The sequence below is a fragment of the Pseudophryne corroboree genome, unplaced genomic scaffold, assembly GCF_028390025.1.
Source record: "Pseudophryne corroboree isolate aPseCor3 unplaced genomic scaffold, aPseCor3.hap2 scaffold_74, whole genome shotgun sequence".
Taxonomy (NCBI): Eukaryota; Metazoa; Chordata; class Amphibia; order Anura; family Myobatrachidae; genus Pseudophryne; species Pseudophryne corroboree.
Window position 1 is genome coordinate 1,169,073 of NW_026970320.1, and position 27,226 is coordinate 1,196,298.

The window sequence follows — 27,226 nt, forward strand, 5'->3', positions numbered from 1 at the left end:
ACAAAATTTAAGGAGGAGGATATGTCTCATTAAATCAACAAAGAGACGAATCCAACATTATGATTATTTGCAGTTATGGCAACAGGAGGGTGAAATACAGAGAGGATTGGCTCTGGCGGCGGGATCTAATCCTGTCAAGAAATTGATAGCCACGGCCCCGCCGCCACCATACATATCGGGAGAGAAATTGGTTGCGGAGAATGACGCATTAGGGTGTAACAAACAAACACTTAGCAACTGCGTAAATGTTAATAAGTTAACCAATGCAAGTACTAACCCGTGCAAGTTGTACCCTGTTTTGAACTTTCCCCAGGAGTGTGATCAAGAGGACGAATCGGCAACAATATCAGCGCTCTCTCTAGCAGCCACCATATCAGAAACAACAGTAGGCACGGCCCAACCCTTAAGATTAGTAACAAAGGCCCCTAGCGGAGGGACAGGTGAGGTCGTATCTACGGGTAAGTACGGCACCATACACTATGCTGAAACCATTTCACCACAGGCTGTAGAATCTACACAGAATGATGTTAGTAGACTTAATCCTGTTAGGGTAATAGCAGTGCCAAATGGGAAAACTGACACAACAGGAATCACTCCTGTTAGGAACATTGCCATGTACAGCCCATTTTCCCGAATGGAATTAAGAACCATAGTGTCCGAATTCCCTGACCCTAGGAAAGATTTAGTTGCCAGCCAGAAATACATCAGAGACCTAGGGAACACTTTAGAGCCCAATAACAAAGACTGGCAGATATTGCTGAGGGCATGTTTACCCTCCAATGTCGACGCAGCTCAATTTTTAGCTGACTGTGGATTGGATCAGGATGTACCTCTTACAGATGTGTACAACAAAGATAATGTAAAAAGAATAAATTTACAATTAAAGGAGTATTTTTCAGCAGTAGTTAAATGGAACAAGATTTTCTCCATTAAACAGAAAGAGTCAGAAACTGCTGCAGAATATTTTCACAGGGCATTACTAGATATGGCAAAATACACAGGTATAGAGGACATTAAAACAAACATAAACCATCGAGAAGTAGCAGTATCTGTACTGATGGATGGTTTAAAAGAGACATTAAAGACAAGGGTACAGACCACGCAACCATGTTGGCGAAGTCTGTCGGTGGCTACTTTGAGAGAGGCAGCTGTGGATCACGATCGGAATATCACCAGACACAGGGAATCACAAGGTGATAAGTTAATGGCCGTAAGTATACAGGCCCTGACCACAAGGCAGCCTTTGTATAAATCACCAAACCCTGTGGGTAAGTCAAATGTGGTAACTTGTTTTTCTTGTCATAGACAGGGACACATGGCACGAGACTGTAGAGCAGGCATTCCCAACCACGGTCCTCAAGGCACACTAACAGTGCATGTTTTAGTGATATCCAGGCCTCAGCACAGGTGACTTAATTAGTAGCTCAGTTATTTTGATTTAACCATCTGTGCTGCAGCCTGGATATCACTAAAACCTGCACTGTTGGTGTGCCTTGAGGAGCGTGGTTGGGAATGCCTGCTGTAGAGTGAAACATTCACAAAACTCATATCAACCCCCTAGACAACGACACGACACACGACATTGGGAGCAGGGTCCGCAGAAACGGAGTTATGAGCCACATGCAGGGGAAACAAAAAGATACCCCCCGAACAGAGACTGGCAAGCCTCTGGTAGTTCCCATTTAACCCCTTCACAAGTAGTTGCTGCCAGCGGGATTCAGGGAGGTCACCATACCCAATAGGGGTGTGGCCATACCTGTAATCTGCAGCCAGTAAAATTGATTGCAAGTCTTGGGAGTGAACCCGAAATTGCAATTAATGTAGCTGGTAAAACATTAAACTTCCTTGTAGATACGGGGGCGGCCAAATCAGTGATAAATTCGACAGTGGGCATGAGAACCACTGGTAAGACAATTCCAGCCATGGGAGTAACGGGAGTAGTCCAGCACTACCCTGTTAGCAAACCAGCCGAGATCACAGTAGGGCCTTTACATACCAAGCATTCCTTTTTGCTGGCTGCATCGGCACCGACTAATCTCCTGGGAAGAGACTTATTGTGTAAAATGGGGTGCGTCATTTATTGTACTCCTGAAGGTGTATTCTTGGACATACCTGAGAATCACGCTCAGGAAGTGCGAGACATGTTAGACTCCCCATCAAAATGAATGTCACATACCATTATGACAAATAGGACTCCATCCCAAGTAGAAGAAATGACATCCCAGATACCAGAGTCACTGTGGACTAAAGACGGACAAGACACTGGATTGATGGCAAACGTAGCTCCAGTAGTTGTGCAAGTAAAAGATGGTAGGATAGCTCCAAAAATCCCACAGTACCCTCTGAAGCCAGAGGTGGAGTTAGGAGTTTACCCAGTAATAGAGCGCTTGCTACAACAGGGCATCCTGGTAAGAACGTCCAGCACTGCCAACAGTCCCATCTTCCCTGTTAAAAAGAGTGGGGGGAGGGGTTACAGGCTAGTGCAGGATCTAAGGGGGATTAACAAAATAGTTGAGAGTCAGTTCCCCGTAGTGCCAAATCCAGCTGTCATCCTTATGCAAATCCCTCCCACTGCGAAATTTTTCATTGTTATTGACCTCTGCTCCGCTTTCTTTTCGGTACCTCTGCACCCTGACAGCCAGTATTTGTTTGCATTTACATACAGAGGAGTCCAATACACATGGACCCGATTACCACAAGGTTTCATAGACAGTCCAAGTATATTTTCCCAGGCTTTGCATGATTGTTTACAGTCTTTCCAACCAGAGAGTGGATCAGTATTAATACAGTACGTGGATGATCTACTACTGTGTTCTGATTCATTGGAAGCATCCCTGAAGGATACGAAACAGCTCCTGTTTCATCTTTCAGACACTGGACACAAGGTTTCCAAAGACAAGTTGCAATTATGCCAAACTAAGGTAAAGTATTTGGGACACTGTCTAACACAAGGACTGAGACACCTGACCGCTGATAGAATTCAAGCAATTAGAGACATGACTCTGCCACAAACCCAGCAACAGATCAGAACGTTTTTAGGAATGTGTGGGTATTGCCGTAACTGGATCCCAGGATTTTCCATTCTAGCATTACCTTTGCAGGAGATGGTTTCCTCAAACAAGCCTGATCGGATTTCGCATACAGACGAGTCTGAGATGGCATTTGAGAGACTTAAACAGTGCCTAACGCAGGCACCAGCATTAGGTATGCCAGACTATGGGAAACCCTTTGAGCTGTACGGAACAGAAAGCGCTGGTTGCGCAGCAGGCGTCCTAACCCAAAAGCACGGTGATGCCAGCAGACCAGTAGCATACTACAGCGCTCAGCTAGACACGGTAGCGCGATCCCTCCCCACATGCTTGCGAAGCGTTGCTGCGATAGCATTGCTAGTAACGAAAAGCGAAGATGTAGTGCTATGTCACAACCTCACAATTCATACACCACATGCAGTGTCAGCCTTGCTAAATTCTGCCCAAACCAGGCACGTCTCATCAGCGCGGTTTACAAGATGGGAATTGGCACTAATGGCCCCCGTAAACATCACCATAAGGAGATGCAGTGCATTAAATCCTGCAACATATCTCCCAGGTGTGCCTGGACAGGCACAAAGGGTGGAGGATGAGAGTGGTGGGGAAGGAGAATTTAATACAAAGGAGGACACACATGATTGTATGGAATATTTGACCCAAAATTTTACCGCAAGGCCTGACATCAGTGACAACCCACTGGAAGATGTAGATCTAACTTTCTACACGGACGGTAGTTGTCACAGACAGTCAGACTCGGGAGACTTGTGTACTGGATACGCAGTCGTAGATGACCAAGGCACCATAGAAGCGGAACCGCTAGGCCCACCTCACTCAGCCCAGGTTGCTGAACTGGTCGCCCTAACCAGAGCATGTGAATTGGCTAAGGGCAAATCAGCCAATATCTACACCGACTCTAGATACGCATTCGGGGTAGTCCATGATTTCGGAGCCCTATGGCGCCTCAGAAACTTCATGACGGCAGCTGGTACACCGGTAGCGCATGCAGCTCACATCAAAAGGCTTCTAACAGCGATACAGGAACCCGACAGAGTGGCTGTTATCAAGTGTAAAGCACACACATATAGCCAAGACCCAGTATCACTTGGTAACAGCCGAGCAGACGAAGCTGCTAAATTAGCAGCTGGTACCCCCAGACAGACAGACACCACACAACTGATGGTATTTAATACCATCAACACACAGAAGTTGTGTGAGATGCAAAATTTGTGTTCCACACAGGAAAAGGCAGTCTGGAAGGCAAAGGGATATGGCCAGGAGTCCTCAGGACTCTGGACAGATGGACAAGGTAAACCGGTGGCCCCCAGAGCATATCTTCCATGTTTAGCTGAGGCAGCTCACGGGCTGACTCATCTGGGCAAGGAAGGAATGTGCAAGTTGGTAAGAGCATATTGGTGCGCCCCAGGATTTTCATCTCATGCAAGTAAGAGAGCAATGTCATGCCTTACCTGTCTGAGAAAGAATATCGGAAAGGCAATACCAACAGAACCATCTCATATCCCACCTACAGGCGGTCCTTTTCAGGTAATACAGATTGACTTTATTCAATTACCCCCTTGTCGAAATTCGAAATATGTACTTGTTTGTATAGATGTATTCTCAAATTGGGTCGAAGCATTTCCTGCGGCCACAAATACCGCTATGTTTACTGCTAAGAAAATTGTGCAGGAATTTGTATGTAGATATGGTATCCCTAGAATAATCGAAAGTGATAGGGGTACCCATTTTACAGGTGATGTCTTTCAAGGAATGTGTAAGTTGATGGGAATTGATAGCAAGCTGCACACTCCATACCGTCCACAGGCGAGTGCGAAGGTGGAAAGAGTGAACAGCACTATTAAAAATAAACTGAGCAAAGTTATGGCAGAGACAGGATTGACATGGCCAGAAGCTTTACCCATTGTACTGTACAGCATCAGAACCACTCCCAGGTCCCCTCTTAATCTGTCTCCCTTTGAAATCTTGTTTGGTCGACAACCGCATGTTATGATTAACCCTCAGGATGATTTGAAGTGTAACAATGAAGTGACTGTAAAGTACCTGGTTAACATGAGTAAACAGCTAAGGAATCAAAATGATAATTTGAAGTTAGTGATTCCTGATTTGCCAGATAGTAATTGTCATGACATTGAACCTGGGGATTATGTAATGATACGAAATTTTCTACGCTCAGGTTGCCTTATTGACAGATGGGAAGGACCATACCAGGTCTTATTGACTAGCACTACAGCATTGAAAGTTGCCGAGAGAGAGACTTGGGTTCATTTGTCCCATTGTAAGAAGGTTGCTGATCCAGAGAGGTCCCGTGATAAGGAACAGACGGTAGAGGAAGTTGTATCACTGGAGTGTCTGTTCCAGGAGGACTGAGGCGGCACCTGAGCATCGAGAATCACAAGATCAAAAGCAGTTGTCGATTCCCTGTTCCCTTTTATTGTTTTTCTCCACTTCCCATCCCCTCTCCCTCAAATTATTTTTCCCCCTTCTCATTCTTCTTCGTTTCCTCCTAAGATGGACTTGCCTCAAGAGACTGTGATCCGGATTTTCCTGTTGACCATGATGTTGACCAGAGCAGTCTGTTCCGGCGAGAGTACCATGGAGGTCGAGAGAGGTTCTGGAATGGGTTCTGATGACAGAGATGGAGGCGTAGTTTTCCAAGAACAACTTAACCAACAAGTAAAGGCGAGTATCAGAAAACGATCCGATAGCATTGACAATAGAAGGAATTGTGAAGGATTGTTAGCTGAAGAAAACTGTATCTGTAGGCTCTGTGACAATGTAGTTGAGGATGGGTGCATCAAGAAATGCCAATCCAGTTTTAATATCCACATGGACCGGCATCCCTTGAGTGACTATCACTCCTTAGTGGGTAGTGCGTTAAATCAAACAGATTGTTGGGTATGCTCTCAAGTACCTCAAGGTCATAGCAAATCAGGACTAGTACCATTTCCTTTAACGGTAGGGGAGGTACTTGAGCTAAAGGGTGGGAGACCGGTGGACAGGAGGTTTTTTTATCTCCAGTCCTCCTAGTTTGAAGCTCCACCAATATCATGTGGATAGATCCCTAATATGTTTTAACATTACCAATCCCCGAAAGCCGGGAAATTGGGAAGTGTCATGGAGTAACCAAACCATGACCCTTTCATATAGGGCAGATAGAATGCCTACAGATACAGAGCTTATACGCCACATAGCCAGTAGAGAAAAGTCTTTCCGATATAGGTATACCCTAGGAAATAGGATTACGAGAGTTGGAGAGGTATCACCAGGATACTGTGCACATATCGTACAAACTGGTACGTGTACTAGACAGATGGGAGAATTAGGGTTAGGAGATTTCACATGGAAGATGTGTAATATGGTTATGTCCTACTCCGTCCCATATGTTCTCCCCGATGATGCATATTTCATATGCGGGAGGAAGGCGTATAAGTGGCTTGCCCCAAACTCTGAAGGATTGTGTTATATTGGAAAAGTACTGCCTGAAGTAATGACTGTATCACATGCCAAAATGAAAGATATTCACCGTGGTGCCCAAACTCCTTATACTCATACTCATTATGAGCACGTAGTTAAACGGCACCTGATAGAAAGAACAGAGCATCCGGCCTCTGACATGATCCATGAATCCACCGGGATTCAGTTTCTAATCGCGTTAGATATCACTCGCACCGCTAGAGGAGTGCTGAACTATAGATACATCTCTGCGCTTGCAAATTTGTTAGATAATATCACAGAAATGTATGATGACACGTTTAGGTATACTGGAAGAGAACTTCAAGCTTATAAAACAGAACTAGTTCAGCATAGAATGGTTCTCAATTATCTCACAGCAGTAACAGGTGGATATTGTGTCACACTGGCAGTACGCAGTACGGCGTGAAATGTTGCACATATATTACAAATAGTACAGAGGACCCGGTCGAGGTCATAGACCAAAAGATGGACGACATTCTCCAATTAAAATGGGAATTCCGCAGGAGACACAATCTCACCCTTGCTGCTGTGAGTAATGAGCTGACTAGTTGGGTGTCATGGTTGAACCCGCGAAATTGGTTCTCTGGTTTAGGAGAATGGGCTCAAGGAGTCATAATGGATGTAGGGAAGTTTCTCCTATGTATCTTAGGTGTTGTCATAACGATTGGTTTGATATTTAGATGCGGTCAGGCTTTAATGAAGTGCAAACGTAGTACCAGGGTAATGAGTCTAAGGAGTGAGGAAATTGTAATTCCAATGGATTTGATTTATGACCCAACTGTAGAAACAATGATGTGATGAAAATGCGATTATACGGTCCGTTTCTTTCACCTGTTTTTCCGGTTTCTCCAAGGTAAAAAGACCTACGTTTGACGAGGAATTTGATGATCCTGTATACAGACAACTGGTGGATTAAAGAAGAAGTTTTGACAACCTTATACACAGAGATTTGATGAACTATGCCATAGACCCCCAGTTTCCCTAGAAATTTTAAAATTACGCTAGCCCAACACTTTTTGTAAGTCTATGGACATTGACAAAGCTTTTTGCCCACGCCTTTTGGCAAAAGCACAAAGAAGACTGCATTCAACAGACACCGAACAAGACTTCAACCGACAAATGTTCATTAACCTGACATAGAATACCACTGCATTTACCATAATTATGTCTTATCTTCATCTCTACAACCTTCAGGTAATGACACACATAGTCGATAGGGAATACAGGCACAGATACCAGCAATCACATATCCCCCCCATTCATGTATCATCAACTAAAATGTGCTCCCCATTTTGTTGCAACCAAAAGCCGAAGAGAGCTAGGTAAAGTTTGACAGCCCATCCACAGACCCGTACCACGGGATAAGAAGGAATTCAAATGTATACTTCGCAATACCTCGTAGCTTGATTTAAAACACGTACGGCACGATGATACATGACCCCCCAAAACACGGATTCATACACACATGCTTCTGCTATCTCACTAGGTCATACCCTTTTCTCACCTCCTCCTCTCCTCCCCTACCCAACCATAGAAATATTTACACATGACATATATTTTTCTCTTTTTGAAATGTTTTAGGAAGTGGCAGTTATTGCTGACTGCCAAAGGGTGGACTGTCAAAGTCAGAAAAATATCACGATGCACACTGCCATATTTGCACCTCATATGTGTCCCTGCTGCGCATGCGTGCGCTCTCCCGTGCGTGCGCATACTCGCTGTTGCGGGCACCCGCAGGCGCACGGTATGCGCATTTACGGTAGAGTTCGTGTGCGTCTAGCGGGCGACTCGTTCATAACATATTTTAACTATATAATGTATTTTGTAGATAATGGTCCCTTTGATAGAATCTGAAAGTTTGGTTAATGTAGCATGTTCATGGACAGAGAGATCCCTCTTTGTTTGATACGAAGGGTCAGACAGGAGTAATACAGTGGTGTTTAGTATCCATCGGAAGAGTATTTAATTAGCAATATTCCGGTGTTGGTTTGAAACAGATTAATCGCTCGTGCGAATAGTTATGGACATAAGAAGTTTATGTCCATTTACTATTATTTGCACTTACTTATCCATGCGGCGGGAAACCTAGTTTCCCACCCACCTGAGCAGTTGGAAATTGTCACAGCCCACCTGTATGAATCAACCTATGACCTTTTGTTATAATGCGAAGAGGAATTCCTGTGTCCAATGAACAATGAGATTGTAGGGACCATTGAATTGTATTGTGTGTGAGGCATAAATAGACAAGCCGACCACATCCAGCTCTCACTCTTCAACGGTTCTCATTGCTGATAATCGGGAGCTGGATGTCCAGAGGCGCATGCGATCGTTCCCTTTGTGCGTAAGTTTTCTCCGCAATCATATTGTCTTTCTCGTTATTATGGGCCATATCTCTCTCTCTCTTCTCCTTTTTCTCTCATTTTCCCTTAAAACGTAATTGTATTGTATTGTATTTTACTGTGTAGTTATCTGGTTAGTTAGTCTATGTTATATTGTAGTGTATGACTTGTATTGTATTATTCTTTTTTCAAGTATAACATATAAGGCGTTAGACCCTAAGCACGGTATCTGTGTATTTCTTATAGTGTTAAGTATTCTCAGAGCGCTTTTTAGTTAATAAGGTTACACTGTGTTGCATCCACACTCTATCTCTACACCAAGGTTTACTGCATAATACACTGTTTTATGGTATAGTTATAAGGGTTTAACATTGTGAGCGTTTGCGCCGCTGGTGATCTCCTCGTGGTCCCGAGCGTTCGCATCGCTATAGCGAATCATTACGTTAGTCGGCAGCCAATAGCGTGCCTGCCTGTGATCTCTTGGCCGTAAGCGAACGTGACGCTTGAGCGTCTCGACTACGGCTAAGCGATTGTTACGCAACGTGCGTACCCTTACGGTACTCCATACGTCAATAGCGTACAGTGTTCTTAGACCTCTTAAAGGGTTTTAAATAAGATAAATATTTAGCTTTATCAGGTTCACCCAATAAACTTAAGAAGAGATGAACTGAATACATTCAACTCACTATTTGAAGACCTAAGAGCAGATGAGAATAAATTCTTCAATTATTTCCGCATGTCCTTGTCATCTTTTGACGAATTACATATGCGGCTGAGAGCCCATATTCAACATGAGAACACTACAATGCAAAATTGTATTCCACCTGTTCAAATGTTAGCAGTTACACTGAGGTAAGTAAATCAAAGACATTTGAAAGTACAATGTTTTTATTTCACACTGAAAATGGACATATTTAAAGTATGAGCAATATTTGCAATTAACTTATATCCAAAACATTAGGTAACAAATGTAACAAACAGCCAACGGTGGAAATTAAATTGCATGTGTTATGCACCATGTGTGTGATTTGTAACAAATTTGGTTGAATCAGGGCTAGATTGGTATTTATAATGGGTGCAGTGATGAAAAGTCCACGGAACTGTATGAACCAGAAGACGGTGCAGGGGATGGAGTTTGAGAGGGACAACTTTGAGGGCTATTTATTGGAGGCATGTTTCCAAAATGTGGGTACAATTGAGATGTTAGCGGAGGTTGGGCTTGTTGCATAGGATTTTGGCCATAAGGTTGTTGTAGAGGCATTGCTTGCAATAGTGTTTGGTGCATTGGCATAGACTGATAAGGCAGGGGCGAAGGCTGCAAGGATCTCCGCTTCTGCTGATTTATATTAGAAATCAGTTGAAGAACCCCCATTTGGAACTGTAATATTTCATCTTCGTCTAATTTCTCTAAAGCAGGCATGATCCCCTGAAAGAAAGATATATGACGATTTGGCTTTTCAGGTTCCAGAGCCTTTAGCAGTTTTAATTCTACTTCATCTGGCTTACGGCGGCGTGTTTGTGGTCGAAAAACCACCATGTGTGGCACTGGCTGCTGGTGTTAGTAGAGTCTCTGTTGTATTTTTGGGCTCATTTTCAGGAACTGAGTTTTCCCTCACAGCATCTTCAACTGGGTTATCTGGTATGACATCCTCCAGAGTGAATTTTCTTCAGTATCCCGACACACATACAATTTTTTTAAGAATTGCATCTGGTCATGAAACACATATTTCCTATGCTTCACTGCCCCAGCTCCAGATCTCTTGCTTTCTTCGATTTTTTTGAAAGACTTTGCAAAGGAGTCTCGAATATTGCTCCATCTTCTCATGACTTCTTTACCTAGAACAATATCATTCAATAACAATATAAATGTTTTACATTTTGTAATGTTTACCAAAGACCTACTGACCAATTACTCATAGTTTGCATTTGTTCTTTTCAGATATCTGGCAAGTGGGTGCACTTTTACTGATCTACACTATAGTTATCGAATTGGAATTTCAACTGTAAATCAGATAATTAAAGAAGTTTGCCGAGCCATTTGGTCAGTCATGCAATCAGAATGCCTACCTACACCTACAAAAGAACACTGGCAATCGATAGCAGCTGATTTTGAGAAAAACGCAAACTTCCCACATTGCATAGGGGCATTAGATGGCAAACATATCCGACTAATTTGTCCATCCAGCAGCGGCTCAATGTACTTCAATTACAAAGATTACTATTCTGTAGTGTTAATGGCCATTGCAGACTCCAAATACCGCTTTGTCTACGTGAATATAGGAAGTTTTGGTAAAGACTGCGACTCTGCTATCTGGAAAAGATCTAGTCTGTGGAGGTCAATTATAACAAACACACACCAACTTCCAGACGAGAAATGTCTACCAGGAACAGAAAGTCCTAAAGTGCCATATGTGTTTGTGGGTGACGAAGCATTTGCACTTCATAAGCATCTACTCCGACCTTATGGTGGGCCAAACCTGACGCAAGACAAAAGAATTTTTAACTACCGCCTGAGTCGAGCCCGTAGATATGTGGAATGCTCATTTGGCATTCTAACTAATAAGTGGAGAATTTTCCATAGACCAATTAATGTCAATCCCGATTTTGCCGTTGACATTGTCAAGACTTGTATAATTCTCCATAATTTTGTTAGGGCTAGAGATGGGTTTCAGATTGAGGACACTACATCAATAACAGGCTTGGAAGATTGGCAACGTGAACCCACAGCACGAGGAGGCATGACCGCAAACAACGTCAGACAAATATTTGCCAAATACTTTGTAACAGACATTGGAGCTGTGTCCTGGCAAATGTCAAAAATCTGACTGTAGTCATTTTCATTAAACTGTGCTAAAAATGTAAACACAACAGGAGATTTACGGTCAGCTGGGCCCCAGTCGTGTTTCGCACAGTCCTCCCGCACCTTGTTTGATGACGTTCACCTGTCACATCAATGACCCGTGGTGCTCCCCAGTTTTGGTTTTGGTTATGCACAATGTCAGCAACAAGTGATATGTGTGCAAACGGAGTATTGCATATATACCTTATATACCCGCAAAGTCACTGTTCTACATGTGCGTTTTTTTATGCACAATTTGTGCGCACCTTAAAATTGTTTAAGTTGCCATACTAATGTCGCTCATCTGTGTTGTGCTTTTGTTTAATAAATCACGAAGATGTTGCGTTGTGCACCTAAACGTAGATGTGCTGCCTCATGTTACTTTGTGAATAAATTCCTTTGTGTTCCCAAAAGCCTCTGAGTGCCATCACTTCTACAATTGATCACTTTTCAAGCCTAGTACATGCTGGACCAGGCCAGGATATCAGGGTAACTTGCGTGCATCTGAGTACCGAACTACCTGTAAGTGTGTGTATGTATGTATATATATATATATATATATATATACACACACACACAGCGAAGTCTGGTGCCACTAAAGGGTCTGCACAGTTAGTCCGACAGACAGTAGATCTTGTAGATCAACGTTTCCATTTCATGTCTAAATCGGCCTCAGTTTCACATCCTGATGACGATTTAGTCATTAAATCAAAACGTTGATTTACAAGATCCACTGTCTGTTGTACTAACTGCAGAGACCCTTGAGTGGCACCCGAGTTCGTAGTGTATTTGTGAGGTATCTTACCTGGGTGAGCACCTGGCCGGTACGGACTTTAGTGGGAGTAACGGTGGATGTACATTGTGTGTGTGTGTATGTGTGTGTCAGTGCCGTAACTAGGCATTTTAGCGCTGTGTGCAAGAAACGATAGTGGCGCCCCCCCCAATGTAAGATAGGGGCAGTGCACGCCTAAGGTGCGCAAAAAATTTATAGGGGCGTGGCTTAAAGGGGAAGGGTGCGTGGCCACAAAATAATAGTAATTCATACTACGGTGCACAGTAGTCTACATTATTCAAATTTCGCTGCACAGTAGCGCCCCTTTTATACATTACAATAGACAGCGTCCCCCTTTTTACACATTACAGCAGCCAGTCCCCCTTTTTACACATTGCGGCAGCCAGTCCCCCTTTTTACACATTGCGGCAGCCAGGCCCCCTTTTTACACATTGCGGCATCCAGGCCCCCTTTTTACACATTGCGGCAGCCAGTCCCCATTTTTACACATTGCGGCAGACGGGACCCCTTTTTACACATTGCGGCAGACGGTGACCAAGAGAGAGAGAGAGAGAGAGAGAGAATATACTTACTTTCTCCCCGCTGACAGGCTCCTCGTGCAGCTTCCTCTCGGTGCAGGCTGTGTGAGATGAGAAGGAGGAGGAAAGAGGGGGAGCAGGGAGCCGCAGCAGCGCTATTTGATTGGTAGTAAGCGCCGCTGCAGCATCCCCCTCTCCTCCTGTATTGGTTGCCTGGCGCTGCTGTGGATGCTGGGAAACCGCATCCCAGCATCCTTAGCAGCGCCGGGCAGCCAATACAGGAGGAGAGGGGGATGCTGCAGCGGCGCTTACTACCAATCAAATAGCGCTGCTGCGGCTCACTGCTCCCCCTCCTTCCTCCTCCTTCTCTCCGCTGCCCGGCGCTGGTCCTCTTCTCCCTACACAGCGGGGCGCACGGCGCAGACTTCGGCGGCATGTAATGAGTCAATTTGACTCATTACATGCCGCTGGCCGTTGCGCCCTCAGGGCAACTGCGCTGTGTGCCAAGCCCCCTTGGCACACACGTAGTTACGGCCCTGGTGTGTGTATATATATATATATATATATATATATATATGTGGGATGCGGTCAAGATACCGCCGACGGAATCCCAACTGCCACAATCCCAACATATTCTCCCTCCGTGGGTGTCCACGACACCCATAGAGGGAGAATATAATAGTGTGCCGAGCGTAGCGAGGCACCGTGCCCGCAGTGTGGCGAGCGAAGCTAGCCCGCAAGGGGCTGCGTTCCGCTCGCCACCCCTGTCGGCATTGTGTTGTTGGGATTCCGGCGTCGGTAAGTCATCAGCGGCATTGTAATGAGTCACTACAAGCCGCCTGTGTGCGTGTGCTGCCGCCGGAGAGGAGCAGCTCCGGGGGCAGGGGAGGAGTAGGGGGACTCTGGAGCTGCAGCAGCGCAGTGTAATTGTTGGTGGCGCTGCTGCAGTTGTCCCTCTCCTTCTGCATTGTCTGGACGCCGCCGCTGTGAATGCTGGGATGCGCCTCCCTCATCCCAGCATTCACAGCGGCGGCGGCCAGCCAATGCGGAAGGAGAGGGACAGCTGCATGTGACGCTGCCACCAATTACATAGCGCTGCTATTTGTCTGTCTATCTATCTATCTTTCTATCTATCTATCTATCTATCTATCTATCTATCTATCTATCTATCTATCTCTCTCTCCTGTTTACCTAATGTATGAAAGGTGGACTGGCTGCCGTAATGTGGAAAAAGGGAAATCCTGTGTGCCAGAATGTGTGAAAAGGGGGACTGGCTGCCGTAATGTGCTTAAACAGGGATTGTCTTCCGTAATGTGTAAAAGGGGGGACTCTAGGGGTCATTACAAGTTGTTCGATCGCTAGGAAATTTTTGCAGCGCTGTGATCATGTTAAAACTTGGCCAAACTGTGCATGCATATGCACTGCAATGCGCAGGCGCGTCCTACGGGTACAAAGAGGATCGGTGCTGGCCGATAGATTTTACGAAGAATCCATTCGCACAGTCGATCGCAAGGTGATTGCCAGGAAGAGGGTGTTTATGGTTGGCAACTGTCCGTTTTCTGGGAGTGTTTGCAAAAACGCAGGCGTGTCCAAGCGTTTGCAAGGCGGGTGTCTGACGTCAATTCCACGACCAAAAAGACTAAAGTGATCGCAGTGGCTGAGTAAGTCCAGAGCTACTCAGAAACTGCAAAACCTGTTATGGGGCCACTCAGCTGCAAAGGCGTTCCCACACTTGCCAAGTGAAAATACACTCCCCCATAGGCGGCGACTCTATGATCGCAGCGCACCCAAAAGTTGCTAGTGAGCGATCAAATCCGAATGACCCCCCTCTGTCTGCCGTAATGTGTAAAAAGGGGAATCTATCAGCCGTACTGTGTAAAAGGGGCTCTACCTGGTGTAGTGGCGCTACTGTGCGGTGTAATTTAAATAATAGAGACTACTGTGCACCGTAGTATGAATTGGGATTCTTTTGTGGCCACACACCTTCCCCATGAAGCCATGACCCTATATTTTTTGGAACGGCTGCGGCGCACACTGCCCTTATATTACATAAGTGTGGGGGCCGCTGTTGCTGTTTTTTGCACACAGCGCTAAAATGTCTAGTTACGGCACTGGTGCACAGTTGCTTGACACAGAAAACTACAACAAAAAAGTATTCCCAGTTTGGCCCAATAGAAAGTTGATTAGAAAAATGTACTGAGTCCGAAAAGAACACAAACACACACATATACATAGATATATAGACATATATATATATAAATGACACAACTGTATTATAAATCGAAACAATAAATCAAATACTAACCAAACAGTTCTTTATCATTCTCAGCAAGCTCATTGAAATCAGCTTTCAAATCACAGCAAAGCTCGTGCCAAGCCTTTCTGGTGGCATTTCTGTCTTTATAAACTTCAAGAGTTTTATCCCACAAAACTGGTCTGATTTCTACCAAGGAAATCAGTCTCTCAGTGTCAATATCTAGCTCTGCCATTTTCTCCAAACTACGCCTGCAGTGAGTGCACTGATGTGGGCGGGTTGTAGTGTTTTTATCAATAAACCATGTGATGTATGGGTGAGGAAACACATCGTTCCCGGCGAATAGCTGTTGTGTGTGTAAGCACTCATTGACAGTGCTTATACACTGAATCAGACAGACGGCAGGAGCACGGGCCGGCAGCCGGACTATTCAGTGGTGAGTCCCGGCTGTTACCCGGCAGCTGGGCCGGCACCGTGCCGTGTGTAAGGACACATTGCGCTGCATGTGTCTTTACATCACGGCAGCAGTTAAAAGCCGGCCGTGTGTTTGCCGGGCGGCGACAGCTGCCTCGTGTGTTTTAGCACTTACAGAGCAGCTCTGGAGCTGTTACAGTGCCCAGCTGCTGCAAGAAATAAGCTTGAATGCTTAAGGGGCTGGGGCATAGCCAACATGAGCCCTACACCGAAGGAGGGTGGAGGTGTTTAATGCGAACTAGGGGTCATCCAAGCGCCGCAAAAGGCCGCCATGCCCTGCACGCCCCTTTTCTCTTTTCATATGCAGACGAGGGTTGAAGCCAACTTTGACCCACTGCTTGGATGACATCACCATATGCAAATCCATCTGCTGCAGGCCTTCCCCCAGGAATGCTTGCACTAGTTGTTGCATTTGGTTTGTTGTTTGGGGGTGCTTCAGTATTAGGCAGCCTTCTGCCCTCCCATGTTCATCTGAAAATATGTGTTCTCCCTGCAGTTGTTGTCCCCAGATGAGAGTTCCCTTGTGCTGCCTCAGTTGAATCTCCTTTACTTGACAGAGATGTGCCTGAGCAGCGGCCCTCCCCAGCCCTATCCCAAATCATACTTATTTTGCATAGGAGATACCATGGTCATGAAGGTTGTTCTCCCAGGGTGAGGTTCATTCATTGCATTCTGGGTATGCTGACCCCTGTGATTTCCCCAAATGTGGGAAACTCGACTGCATTATTTGTGGTAGTGGGGAACTGTGTTTGTGCTTTCCTCTGGTCAGCTCTGGTAAAAGTCAGATTTCTTTGTTTCAGATCTTCCTCTAGCCTTGTTCTTCTTTCGAGAGTTCCCTTGTGCTGCCTCAGTTGGATCTCCTTCACTTGACAGGGGGGTGCCCGAGCAGCGACCCTCCCCAGCTCTAGCCCAACTCCTACTTACCTGCCAGGTGAGATACTATGATCATGAAGGTGCTTCTCCCAGGGCAAGGCTCACCCATTGCACTCTGGGTGTGTTGCTCCTGCGATTTCCCCAAATGTGGGAAACTTGACTGCATAATTTGTGTTTCCCCTGGTCGGCTCTCGTATAATTCAGATCTCTTTGTCTCAGGTCTCTCTCCAGCCTAGATTGCTGTCTGTTTCCACTTCTCTTTTCTTGAGCCGCTCCCTTCTATGCCCTTGCGCACTATCCTGACTTCTCCCGTCTGCTTACTTTGTGCCTTCCAACGCACAATGCGAACTACAGGTAGTGCTGCAGGGCCCACACCCTTTTACTTGCCTTACAGAGCAGCTCTGGAGCTGTTACAGTGCCCAGTTGCTGCAAGAAATCAGCTTGAATGCTTAAGGGGCTGGGGCATAGCCAACATGAGCCCCACACCGAAGGAGGGTGGAGGTGTTTAATGCGAACTAGTGGTCATCCAAGCGCCGCAAAAGGCCGCCATGCCCTGCACGCCCCTTTTCTCTTTTCATATGCAGACGAGGGTTGAAGCCAACTTTTACCCACTGCTTGGATGACATCACCATATGCAAATCCATCTGCTGCAGGCCTTCCCCCAGGAATGCTTGCACTAGTTGTTGCTTTTGGTTTGTTGTTTGGGGGTGCTTGAGTATTAGGCAGCCTTCTGCCCTCCCATGTTCATCTGAAAATATGTGTTCTCCCTGCAGTTGTTGTCCCCAGATGAGAGTTCCCTTGTGCTGCCTCAGTTGAATCTCCTTTACTTGACAGAGATGTGCCTGAGCAGCGGCCCTCCCCAGCCCTATCCCAAATCATACTTATTTTGCATAGGAGATACCATGGTCATGAAGATTGTTCTCCCAGGGTGAGGTTCATTCATTGCATTCTGGGTATGCTGACCCCTGTGATTTCCCCAAATGTGGGAAACTCGACTGCATTATTTGTGGTAGTGGGGGACTGTGTTTGTGTTTTCCTCTGGTCAGCTCTGATAAAAGTCAGATTTCTTTGTCTCATTTCTTCCTCTAGCCTTATTCTTCTTTCGAGAGTTCCCTTGTGCTGCCTCAGTTGGATCTCCTTCACTTGACAGGGGAGTGCTTGAGCAGCGACCCTCCCCAGCTCTAGCCCAACTCCTACTTACCTTCCAGGTGAGATACTATGATCATGAAGGTGCTTCTCCCAGGGCAAGGCTCACCCATTGCACTCTGGGTGTGCTGCCCCTGTGATTTCCCCAAATGTGGGAAACTTGACTGCATAATTTGTATTTCCACTGGTCGGCTTTCATATAATTCAGATCTCTTTGTCTCAGGTCTCTCTCCAGCCTAGTTTGCTGTCTGTTTCCACTTCTTTTTTTTTGAGCCACTCCCTTCTATACCCTTGTGCACTATCCTGACTTCTCCTCCTGTCTGCTTACTTTGTGCCTTCCAATGCACAATGCAAACTACAGGCAGTGCTGCAGGGCCCACACCCTTTTACTTGCCTTACAGAGCAGCTCTGGAGCTGTTACAGTGCCAAGCTGCTGCAAGAAATCAGCTTGAATGCTTCAGGGGCTGGGGCATTGCCAACATGAGCCCCACACCGAAGGAGGGTGGGGGTGTTTAATGCGAACTAAGGGTCATCCAAGCGCCGCAAAAGGCCGCCATGCCCTGCATACCCCTATTCTCTTTTCATATGCAGATGAGGGTTCCAGCCAACTTTGGCACACTGCTTGGATGACATCACTGTATGCAAATCCGTCTTCTGCAGACCTTCCCCCAGGAATGCTTGTACTAGTTGTTGCATTTGGTTTGTTGTTTGGGGGTGCTTCAGTATTAGGCAGCCTTCTGCCCTCCCATGTTCATTTGAAAATATGTGTTCTCCCTGCAGTTGTTGTCCCCAGATGAGAGTTCCCTTGTGCTGCCTCAGTTGAATCTCCTTTACTTGACAGAGATATGCCTGAGCAGCGGCCCTCCCCAGCCCTATCCCAAATCATACTTATTTTGCATAGGAGATACCATGGTCATGAAGATTGTTCTCCCAGGGTGAGGTTCATTCATTGCATTCTGGGTATGCTGACCCCTGTGATTTCCCCAAATGTGGGAAACTCGACTGCATTATTTGTGGTAGTGGGGGACTGTTTGTGCTTTCCTCTGGTCATCTCTGGTAACAGTCAGATTTCTTTGTCTCAGATCCTCCTCTAGCCTTGTTCTTCTTTCGAGAGTTCCCTTGTGCTGCCTCAGTTGGATCTCCTTCACTTGACAGGGGGGTGCCCGAGCAGCGACCCTCCCCAGCTCTAGCGCAACTCCTACTTACCTGCCAGGTGAGATACTATGATCAGGAAGGTGCTTCTCCCAGGGCAAGGCTCACCCATTGCACTCTGGGTGTGCTGCTCCTGTGATTTCCCCAAATGTGGGACACTTGACTGCATAATTTGTGTTTCCCCTGGTCGGCTTTCATTTAATTCAGATCTCTTTGTCTCAGGTCTCTCTCCAGCCTAGTTTGCTGTCTGTTTCCACTTCTTTTTTTTTTAGCCCCTCCCTTCTATACCCTTGTGCACTATCCTGACTTCTCCTCATGTCTGTTTACTTTGTGCCTTCCAACGGACAATGCGAACTACAGGTAGTGCTGCAGGGCCCACACCCTTTTACTTGCCTTACAGAGCAGCTCTGGAGCTGTTACAGTGCCAAGCTGCTGCAAGAAATCAGCTTGAATGCTTCAAAGGCTGGGGCATTGCCAACATGAGCCCCACACCGAAGGAGGGTGGAGGTGTTTAATGCGAACTAGGGGTCATCCAAGCCGCAAAAGGCCGCCATGCCCTGCATACCCCTTTTCTCTTTTCAGATGCAGACGAGGGTTGAAGCCAACTTTGACCCACTGCTTGGATGACATCACCATATGCAAATCCATCTGCTGCAGGCCTTCCCCCAGGAATGCTTGCACTAGTTGTTGCATTTGGTTTGTTGTTTGGGGGTGCTTCAGTATTAGGCAGCCTTCTGCCCTCCCATGTTCATCTGAAAATATGTGTTCTCCCTGCAGTTGTTGTCCCCAGATGAGAGTTCCCTTGTGCTGCCTCAGTTGAATCTCCTTTACTTGACAGAGATGTGCCTGAGCAGCGGCCCTCCCCAGCCCTATCCCAAATCATACTTATTTTGCATAGGAGATACCATGGTCATGAAGATTGTTCTCCCAGGGTGAGGTTCATTCATTGCATTCTGGGTATGCTGACCCCTGTGATTTCCCCAAATGTGGGAAACTCGACTGCATTATTTGTGGTAGTGGGGGACTGTGTTTGTGCTTTCCTCTGGTCACCTCTGGTAAAAGTCAGATTTTTTTGTCTCAGATCTTCCTCTAGCCTTGTTCCTCTTTTGAGAGTTCCCTTGTGCTGCCTCAGTTGGATCTCCTTCACTTGACAGGGGGGTGCTTGAGCAGCGACCCTCCCCAGCTCTAGCCCAACTCCTACTTACCTGCCAGGTAAGATACTATGATCATGAAGGTGCTTCTCCCAGGGCAAGGCTCACCCATTGCACTCTGGGTGTGCTGCCCCTGTGATTTCCCCAAATGTGGGAAACTTGACTGCATAATTTGTGTTTCCACTGGTCGGCTATCATATAATTCAGATCTCTTTGTCTCAGGTCTTTCTCCAGCCTAGTTTGCTGTCTGTTTCCACTTCTATTTTTTTGAGCCCCTCCCTTCTATACCCTTGTGCACTATCCTGACTTCTCCTCCTGTCTGCTTACTTTGTGCCTTCCAATGCACAATGCAAACTACAGGCAGTGCTGCAGGGCCCACACCCTTTTACTTGCCTTACAGAGCAGCTCTGGAGCTGTTACAGTGCCAAGCTGCTGCAAGAAATCAGCTTGAATGCTTCAGGGGCTGGGGCATTGCCAACATGAGCCCCACACCGAAGGAGGGTGGGGGTGTTTAATGCGAACTAAGGGTCATCCAAGCGCCGCAAAAGGCCGCCATGCCCTGCATACCCCTATTCTCTTTTCATATGCAGATGAGGGTTCCAGCCAACTTTGGCCCACTGCTTGGATGACATCACTGTATGCAAATCCGTCTTCTGCAGACCTTCCCCCAGGAATGCTTGTACTAGTTGTTGCATTTGGTTTGTTGTTTGGGGGTGCTTCAGTATTAGGCAGCCTTCTGCCCTCCCATGTTCATTTGAAAATATGTGTTCTCCCTGCAGTTGTTGTCCCCAGATGAGAGTTTCCTTGTGCTGCCTCAGTTGAATCTCCTTTACTTGACAGAGATATGCCTGAGCAGCGGCCCTCCCCAGCCCTATCCCAAATCGTACTTATTTTGCATAGGAGATACCATGGTCATGAAGATTGTTCTCCCAGGGTGAGGTTCATTCATTGCATTCTGGGTATGCTGACCCCTGTGATTTCCCCAAATGTGGGAAACTCGACTGCATTATTTGTGGTAGTGGGGGACTGTTTGTGCTTTCCTCTGGTCAGCTCTGGTAACAGTCAGATTTCTTTGTCTCAGATCTTCCTCTAGCCTTGTTCCTCTTTTGAGAGTTCCCTTGTGCTGCCTCAGTTGGATCTCCTTCACTTGACAGGGGGGTGCCCGAGCAGCGACCCTCCCCAGCTCTAGCGCAACTCCTACTTACCTGCCAGGTGAGATACTATGATCAGGAAGGTGCTTCTCCCAGGGCAAGGCTCACCCATTGCACTCTGGGTGTGCTGCTCCTGTGATTTCCCCAAATGTGGGACACTTGACTGCATAATTTGTGTTTCCCCTGGTCGGCTTTCATATAATTCAGATCTCTTTGTCTCAGGTCTCTCTCCAGCCTAGTTTGCTGTCTGTTTCCACTTCTTTTTTTTTGAGCCCCTCCCTTCTATACCCTTGTGCACTATCCTGACTTCTCCTCCTGTCTGCTTACTTTGTGCCTTCCAACGGACAATGCGAACTACAGGTAGTGCTGCAGGGCCCACACCCTTTTACTTGCCTTACAGAGCAGCTCTGGAGCTGTTACAGTGCCAAGCTGCTGCAAGAAATCAGCTTGAATGCTTCAGGGGCTGGGGCATTGCCAACATGAGCCCCACACCGAAGGAGGGTGGGGGTGTTTAATGCGAACGAAGGGTCATCCAAGCGCCGCAAAAGGCCGCCATGCCCTGCATATCCCTATTCTCTTTTCATATGCAGATGAGGGTTCCAGCCAACTTTGGCCCACTGCTTGGATGACATCACTGTATGCAAATCCGTCTTCTGCAGACCTTCCCCCAGAAATGCTTGTACTAGTTGTTGCATTTGGTTTGTTGTTTGGGGGTGCTTCAGTATTAGGCAGCCTTCTGCCCTCCCATGTTCATTTGAAAATATGTGTTCTCCCTGCAGTTGTTGTCCCCAGATTTGAGTTCCCTTGTGCTGCCTTAGTTGAATCTCCTTTACTTGACAGAGATATGCCTGAGCAGCGGCCCTCCCCAGCCCTATCCCAAATCATACTTATTTTGCATAGGAGATACCATGGTCATGAAGATTGTTCTCCCAGGGTGAGGTTCATTCATTGCATTCTGGGTATGCTGACCCCTGTGATTTCCCCAAATGTGGGAAACTCGACTGCATTATTTGTGGTAGTGGGGGACTGTTTGTGCTTTCCTTTGGTCAGCTCTGGTAACAGTCAGATTTCTTTGTCTCAGATCCTCCTCTAGCCTTGTTCTTCTTTCGAGAGTTCCCTTGTGCTTCCTCAGTTGGATCTCCTTCACTTGACAGGGGGGTGCCCGAGCAGCGACCCTCCCCAGCTCTAGCGCAACTCCTACTTACCTGCCAGGTGAGATACTATGATCAGGAAGGTGCTTCTCCCAGGGCAAGGCTCACCCATTGCACTCTGGGTGTGCTGCTCCTGTGATTTCCCCAAATGTGGGACACTTGACTGCATAATTTGTGTTTCCCCTGGTCGGCTTTCATTTAATTCAGATCTCTTTGTCTCAGGTCTCTCTCCAGCCTAGTTTGCTGTCTGTTTCCACTTCTTTTTTTTTGAGCCCCTCCCTTCTATACCCTTGTGCACTATCCTGACTTCTCCTCCTGTCTGCTTACTTTGTGCCTTCCAACGGACAATGCGAACTACAGGTAGTGCTGCAGGGCCCACACCCTTTTACTTGCCTTACAGAGCAGCTCTGGAGCTGTTACAGTGCCAAGCTGCTGCAAGAAATCAGCTTGAATGCTTCAAGGGCTGGGGCATTGCCAACATGAGCCCCACACCGAAGGAGGGTGGAGGTGTTTAATGCGAACTAGGGGTCATCCAAGCGCCGCAAAAGGCCGCTATGCCCTGCACGCCCCTTTTCTCTTTTCATATGCAGACGAGGGTTGAAGCCAAATTTGACCCACTGCTTGGATGACATCACCATATGCAAATCCATCTGCTGCAGGCCTTCCCCCAGGAATGCTTGCACTAGTTGTTGCATTTGGTTTGTTGTTTGGGGGTGCTTCAGTATTAGGCAGCCTTCTGCCCTCCTATGTTCATCTGAAAATATGTGTTCTCCCTGCAGTTGTTGTCCCCAGATGAGAGTTCCCTTGTGCTGCCTCAGTTGAATCTCCTTTACTTGACAGAGATGTGCCTGAGCAGCGGCCCTCCCCAGCCCTATCCCAAATCATACTTATTTTGCATAGGAGATACCATGGTCATGAAGATTGTTCTCCCAGGGTGAGGTTCATTCATTGCATTCTGGGTATACTGACCTCTGTGATTTCCCCAAATGTGGGAAACTCGACTGCATTATTTGTGGTAGTGGGGGACTGTTTGTGCTTTCCTTTGGTCAGCTCTGGTAACAGTCAGATTTCTTTGTCTCAGATCCTCCTCTAGCCTTGTTCTTCTTTCGAGAGTTCCCTTGTGCTTCCTCAGTTGGATCTCCTTCACTTGACAGGGGGGTGCCCGAGCAGCGACCCTCCCCAGCTCTAGCGCAACTCCTACTTACCTGCCAGGTGAGATACTATGATCAGGAAGGTGCTTCTCCCAGGGCAAGGCTCACCCATTGCACTCTGGGTGTGCTGCTCCTGTGATTTCCCCAAATGTGGGACACTTGACTGCATAATTTGTGTTTCCCCTGGTCGGCTTTCATTTAATTCAGATCTCTTTGTCTCAGGTCTCTCTCCAGCCTAGTTTGCTGTCTGTTTCCACTTCTTTTTTTTTGAGCCCCTCCCTTCTATACCCTTGTGCACTATCCTGACTTCTCCTCCTGTCTGCTTACTTTGTGCCTTCCAACGGACAATGCGAACTACAGGTAGTGTTGCAGGGCCCACACCCTTTTACTTGCCTTACAGAGCAGCTCTGGAGCTGTTACAGTGCCAAGCTGCTGCAAGAAATCAGCTTGAATGCTTCAAGGGCTGGGGCATTGCCAACATGAGCCCCACACCGAAGGAGGGTGGAGGTGTTTAATGCGAACTAGGGGTCATCCAACCGCCGCAAAAGGCCGCTATGCCCTGCACGCCCCTTTTCTCTTTTCATATGCAGACGAGGGTTAAAGCCAACTTTGACCCACTGCTTGGATGACATCACCATATGCAAATCCATCTGCTGCAGGCCTTCCCCCAGGAATGCTTGCACTAGTTGTTGCATTTGGTTTGTTGTTTGGGGGTGCTTCAGTATTAGGCAGCCTTCTGCCCTCCCATGTTCATCTGAAAATATGTGTTCTCCCTGCAGTTGTTGTCCCCAGATGAGAGTTCCCTTGTGCTGCCTCAGTTGAATCTCCTTTACTTGACAGAGATGTGCCTGAGCAGCGGCCCTCCCCAGCCCTATCCCAAATCATACTTATTTTGCATAGGAGATACCATGGTCATGAAGATTGTTCTCCCAGGGTGAGGTTCATTCATTGCATTCTGGGTATGCTGACCCCTGTGATTTCCCCAAATGTGGGAAACTCGACTGCATTATTTGTGGTAGTGGGGGACTGTGTTTGTGCTTTCCTCTGGTCACCTCTGGTAAAAGTCAGATTTCTTTGTCTCAGATCTTCCTCTAGCCTTGTTCCTCTTTCGAGAGTTTCCTTGTGCTGCCTCAGTTGGATCTCCTTCACTTGACAGGGGGGTGCTTGAGCAGCGACCCTCCCCAGCTCTAGCCCAACTCCTACTTACCTGCCAGGTAAGATACTATGATCATGAAGGTGCTTCTCCCAGGGCAAGGCTCACCCATTGCACTCTGGGTGTGCTGCCCCTGTGATTTCCCCAAATGTGGGAAACTTGACTGCATAATTTGTGTTTCCACTGGTCGGCTTTCATATAATTCAGATCTCTTTGTCTCAGGTCTTTCTCCAGCCTAGTTTGCTGTCTGTTTCCACTTCTTTTTTTTATGAGCCCCTCCCTTCTATACCCTTGTGCACTATCCTGACTTCTCGTCCTGTCTGCTTACTTTGTGCCTTCCAATGCACAATGCAAACTACAGGTAGTGCTGCAGGGCCCACACCCTTTTACTTGCCTTACAGAGCAGCTCTGGAGCTGTTACAGTGCCAAGCTGCTGCAAAAAATTAGCTTGAATGCTTCAGGGGCTGGGGCATTGCCAACATGAGCCCCACACCGAAGGAGGGTGGGGGTGTTTAATGCGAACTAAGGGTCATCCAAGCGCCGCAAAAGGCCGCCATGCCCTGCATACCCCTTTTCTCTTTTCATATGCAGATGAGGGTTCCAGCCAACTTTGGCCCACTGCTTGGATGACATCACTGTATACAAATCCATCTTCTGCAGGCCTTCCCCCAGGAATGCTTGCACTAGTTGTTGCATTTGGTTTGTTGTTTGGGGGTGCTTCCGTATTAGGCAGCCTTCTGCCCTCCCATGTTCATCTGAAAATATGTGTTCTCCCTGCAGTTGTTGTCCCCAGATGAGAGTTCCCTTGTGCTGCCTCAGTTGAATCTCCTTTACTTGACAGAGATGTGCCTGAGCAGCGGCCCTCCCCAGCCCTATCCCAAATCATACTTATTTTGCATAGGAGATACCATGGTCATGAAGATTGTTCTCCCAGGGTGAGGTTCATTCATTGCATTCTGGGTATGCTGACCCCTGTGATTTCCCCAAATGTGGGAAACTCGACTGCATTATTTGTGGTAGTGGGGGACTGTGTTTGTGCTTTCCTCTGGTCAGCTCTGGTAATAGTCAGATTTCTTTGTCTCAGATCTTCCTCTAGCCTTGTTCTTCTTTCGATAGTTCCCTTGTGCTGCCTCAGTTGGATCTCCTTCACTTGACAGGGGGTTGCCCGAGCAGCGACCCTCCCCAGCTCTAGCCCATCTCCTACTTACCTGCCAAGTGAGATACTAAGATCAGGAAGGTGCTTCTCCCAGGGAAAGGCTCACCCAATGCACTCTGGGTGTGCTGCTCCTGCGATTTCCCCAAATGTGGGACACTTGACTGCATAATTTGTGTTTCCTCTGGTCGGCTCTCGTATAATTCAGATCTCTTTTTCTCAGGTCTCTCTCCAGCCTAGTTTGCTGTTTGTTTCCACTTCTCTTTTCTTGAGCCGCTCCCTTCTATGCCCTTGCGCACTATCCTGACCTCTCCCGTCTGCTTACTTTGTGCCTTCCAACGCACAATGCAAACTACAGGTAGTGCTACAGGGCCCACACCCTTTTACATGCTTTACAGAGCAGCTCTGGAGCTGTTACAGTGCCCAGCTGCTGCAAGAAATCAGCTTGAATGCTTCAGGGGCTGGGGCATAGCCAACATGAGCCCCACACTGAAGGAGGGTGGAGATGTTTAATGCGAATTAGGGGTCATCCAAGTGCCACAAAAGGCCGCCATGCCCTGCCATCCCTTTTTTCTTTTCATATGCAGACGAGGGTTGAAGCCAACTTTGACCCACTGCTTGGATGACATCACCATATGCAAATCCGTCTGCTGTAGGCCTTCCCCAAGGAATGCTTGCACTAGTTGTTGTATTTGGTTTGTTGTTTGGGGGTGCTTCAGTATTAGGCAGCCTTCTGCCCTCCCATGTTCATCTGAAAATATGTGTTCTCCCTGCAGTTGTTGTCCCCAGATGAGAGTTCCCTTGTGCTGCCTCAGTTGAATCTCCTTTACTTGACAGAGATGTGCCTGAGCAGCGGCCCTCCCCAGCCCTATCCCAAATCATACTTATTTTGCATAGGAGATACCATGGGCATGAAGATTGTTCTCCCAGGGTGAGGTTCATTCATTGCATTCTGGGTATGCTGACCCCTGTGATTTCCCCAAATGTGGGAAACTCGACTGCATTATTTGTGGTAGTGGGGGACTGTGTTTATGCTTTCCTCTGGTCAGCTCTGGTAAAAGTCAGATTTCTTTGTCTCAGATTATCCTCTAGCCTTGTTCCTCTTTCGAGAGTTCCCTTGTGCTACCTCAGTTGGATCTCCTTCACTTGACAGGGGGGTGCCCGAGCAGCGACCCTCCCCAGCTCTAGCCCAACTCCTACTTACCTGCCAGGTGAGATACTATGATCATGTAGGTGCTTCTCCCAGGGCAAGGCTCACCCATTGCACTCTGGGTGTGCTGCCCCTGTGATTTCCCCAAATATGGGAAACTTGACTGCATAATTTGTGTTTCCCCTGGTCGGCTCTCGTATAATTCAGATCTCTTTGTCTCAGGTCTCTCTCCAGCCTAGTTTGCTGTCTGTTTCCAC

At 47.0% G+C, this 27,226-nt stretch overlaps 20 non-coding genes across 20 annotated transcripts; all 20 read left to right on the top strand.

Moving 5' to 3' along the window:
• The first annotated feature begins 16,338 nt into the window (after positions 1 to 16,338).
• Positions 16,339 to 16,502, top strand: LOC135040438 (U1 spliceosomal RNA). The gene has a single exon (XR_010234339.1). It is a non-coding gene; the product is annotated as a U1 spliceosomal RNA (small nuclear RNA).
• A 152-nt stretch (positions 16,503 to 16,654) lies between these two features.
• Positions 16,655 to 16,817, top strand: LOC135040467 (U1 spliceosomal RNA). Its single transcript, XR_010234367.1, has one exon. It is a non-coding gene; the product is annotated as a U1 spliceosomal RNA (small nuclear RNA).
• Positions 16,818 to 17,488: 671 nt separating this feature from the next.
• LOC135040441 (U1 spliceosomal RNA) lies at positions 17,489 to 17,652 on the top strand. Its single transcript, XR_010234342.1, has one exon. It is a non-coding gene; the product is annotated as a U1 spliceosomal RNA (small nuclear RNA).
• A 152-nt stretch (positions 17,653 to 17,804) lies between these two features.
• LOC135040495 (U1 spliceosomal RNA) lies at positions 17,805 to 17,967 on the top strand. Its single transcript, XR_010234395.1, has one exon. It is a non-coding gene; the product is annotated as a U1 spliceosomal RNA (small nuclear RNA).
• A 674-nt stretch (positions 17,968 to 18,641) lies between these two features.
• On the top strand, positions 18,642 to 18,803 carry LOC135040450 (U1 spliceosomal RNA). The gene has a single exon (XR_010234351.1). It is a non-coding gene; the product is annotated as a U1 spliceosomal RNA (small nuclear RNA).
• Positions 18,804 to 18,955: 152 nt separating this feature from the next.
• LOC135040477 (U1 spliceosomal RNA) lies at positions 18,956 to 19,118 on the top strand. The gene has a single exon (XR_010234377.1). It is a non-coding gene; the product is annotated as a U1 spliceosomal RNA (small nuclear RNA).
• A 672-nt stretch (positions 19,119 to 19,790) lies between these two features.
• LOC135040428 (U1 spliceosomal RNA) lies at positions 19,791 to 19,954 on the top strand. Its single transcript, XR_010234330.1, has one exon. It is a non-coding gene; the product is annotated as a U1 spliceosomal RNA (small nuclear RNA).
• Positions 19,955 to 20,106: 152 nt separating this feature from the next.
• On the top strand, positions 20,107 to 20,269 carry LOC135040492 (U1 spliceosomal RNA). Its single transcript, XR_010234392.1, has one exon. It is a non-coding gene; the product is annotated as a U1 spliceosomal RNA (small nuclear RNA).
• A 674-nt stretch (positions 20,270 to 20,943) lies between these two features.
• Positions 20,944 to 21,105, top strand: LOC135040459 (U1 spliceosomal RNA). Its single transcript, XR_010234360.1, has one exon. It is a non-coding gene; the product is annotated as a U1 spliceosomal RNA (small nuclear RNA).
• Positions 21,106 to 21,257: 152 nt separating this feature from the next.
• On the top strand, positions 21,258 to 21,420 carry LOC135040471 (U1 spliceosomal RNA). Its single transcript, XR_010234371.1, has one exon. It is a non-coding gene; the product is annotated as a U1 spliceosomal RNA (small nuclear RNA).
• A 674-nt stretch (positions 21,421 to 22,094) lies between these two features.
• Positions 22,095 to 22,256, top strand: LOC135040456 (U1 spliceosomal RNA). The gene has a single exon (XR_010234357.1). It is a non-coding gene; the product is annotated as a U1 spliceosomal RNA (small nuclear RNA).
• Positions 22,257 to 22,408: 152 nt separating this feature from the next.
• Positions 22,409 to 22,571, top strand: LOC135040478 (U1 spliceosomal RNA). Its single transcript, XR_010234378.1, has one exon. It is a non-coding gene; the product is annotated as a U1 spliceosomal RNA (small nuclear RNA).
• A 674-nt stretch (positions 22,572 to 23,245) lies between these two features.
• Positions 23,246 to 23,407, top strand: LOC135040461 (U1 spliceosomal RNA). The gene has a single exon (XR_010234362.1). It is a non-coding gene; the product is annotated as a U1 spliceosomal RNA (small nuclear RNA).
• A 152-nt stretch (positions 23,408 to 23,559) lies between these two features.
• LOC135040479 (U1 spliceosomal RNA) lies at positions 23,560 to 23,722 on the top strand. Its single transcript, XR_010234379.1, has one exon. It is a non-coding gene; the product is annotated as a U1 spliceosomal RNA (small nuclear RNA).
• A 674-nt stretch (positions 23,723 to 24,396) lies between these two features.
• Positions 24,397 to 24,560, top strand: LOC135040429 (U1 spliceosomal RNA). Its single transcript, XR_010234331.1, has one exon. It is a non-coding gene; the product is annotated as a U1 spliceosomal RNA (small nuclear RNA).
• Positions 24,561 to 24,712: 152 nt separating this feature from the next.
• Positions 24,713 to 24,875, top strand: LOC135040487 (U1 spliceosomal RNA). Its single transcript, XR_010234387.1, has one exon. It is a non-coding gene; the product is annotated as a U1 spliceosomal RNA (small nuclear RNA).
• A 675-nt stretch (positions 24,876 to 25,550) lies between these two features.
• Positions 25,551 to 25,714, top strand: LOC135040431 (U1 spliceosomal RNA). Its single transcript, XR_010234332.1, has one exon. It is a non-coding gene; the product is annotated as a U1 spliceosomal RNA (small nuclear RNA).
• Positions 25,715 to 25,866: 152 nt separating this feature from the next.
• Positions 25,867 to 26,029, top strand: LOC135040503 (U1 spliceosomal RNA). Its single transcript, XR_010234402.1, has one exon. It is a non-coding gene; the product is annotated as a U1 spliceosomal RNA (small nuclear RNA).
• A 670-nt stretch (positions 26,030 to 26,699) lies between these two features.
• LOC135040446 (U1 spliceosomal RNA) lies at positions 26,700 to 26,863 on the top strand. The gene has a single exon (XR_010234347.1). It is a non-coding gene; the product is annotated as a U1 spliceosomal RNA (small nuclear RNA).
• A 152-nt stretch (positions 26,864 to 27,015) lies between these two features.
• Positions 27,016 to 27,178, top strand: LOC135040482 (U1 spliceosomal RNA). Its single transcript, XR_010234382.1, has one exon. It is a non-coding gene; the product is annotated as a U1 spliceosomal RNA (small nuclear RNA).
• Positions 27,179 to 27,226: the final 48 nt, after the last annotated feature.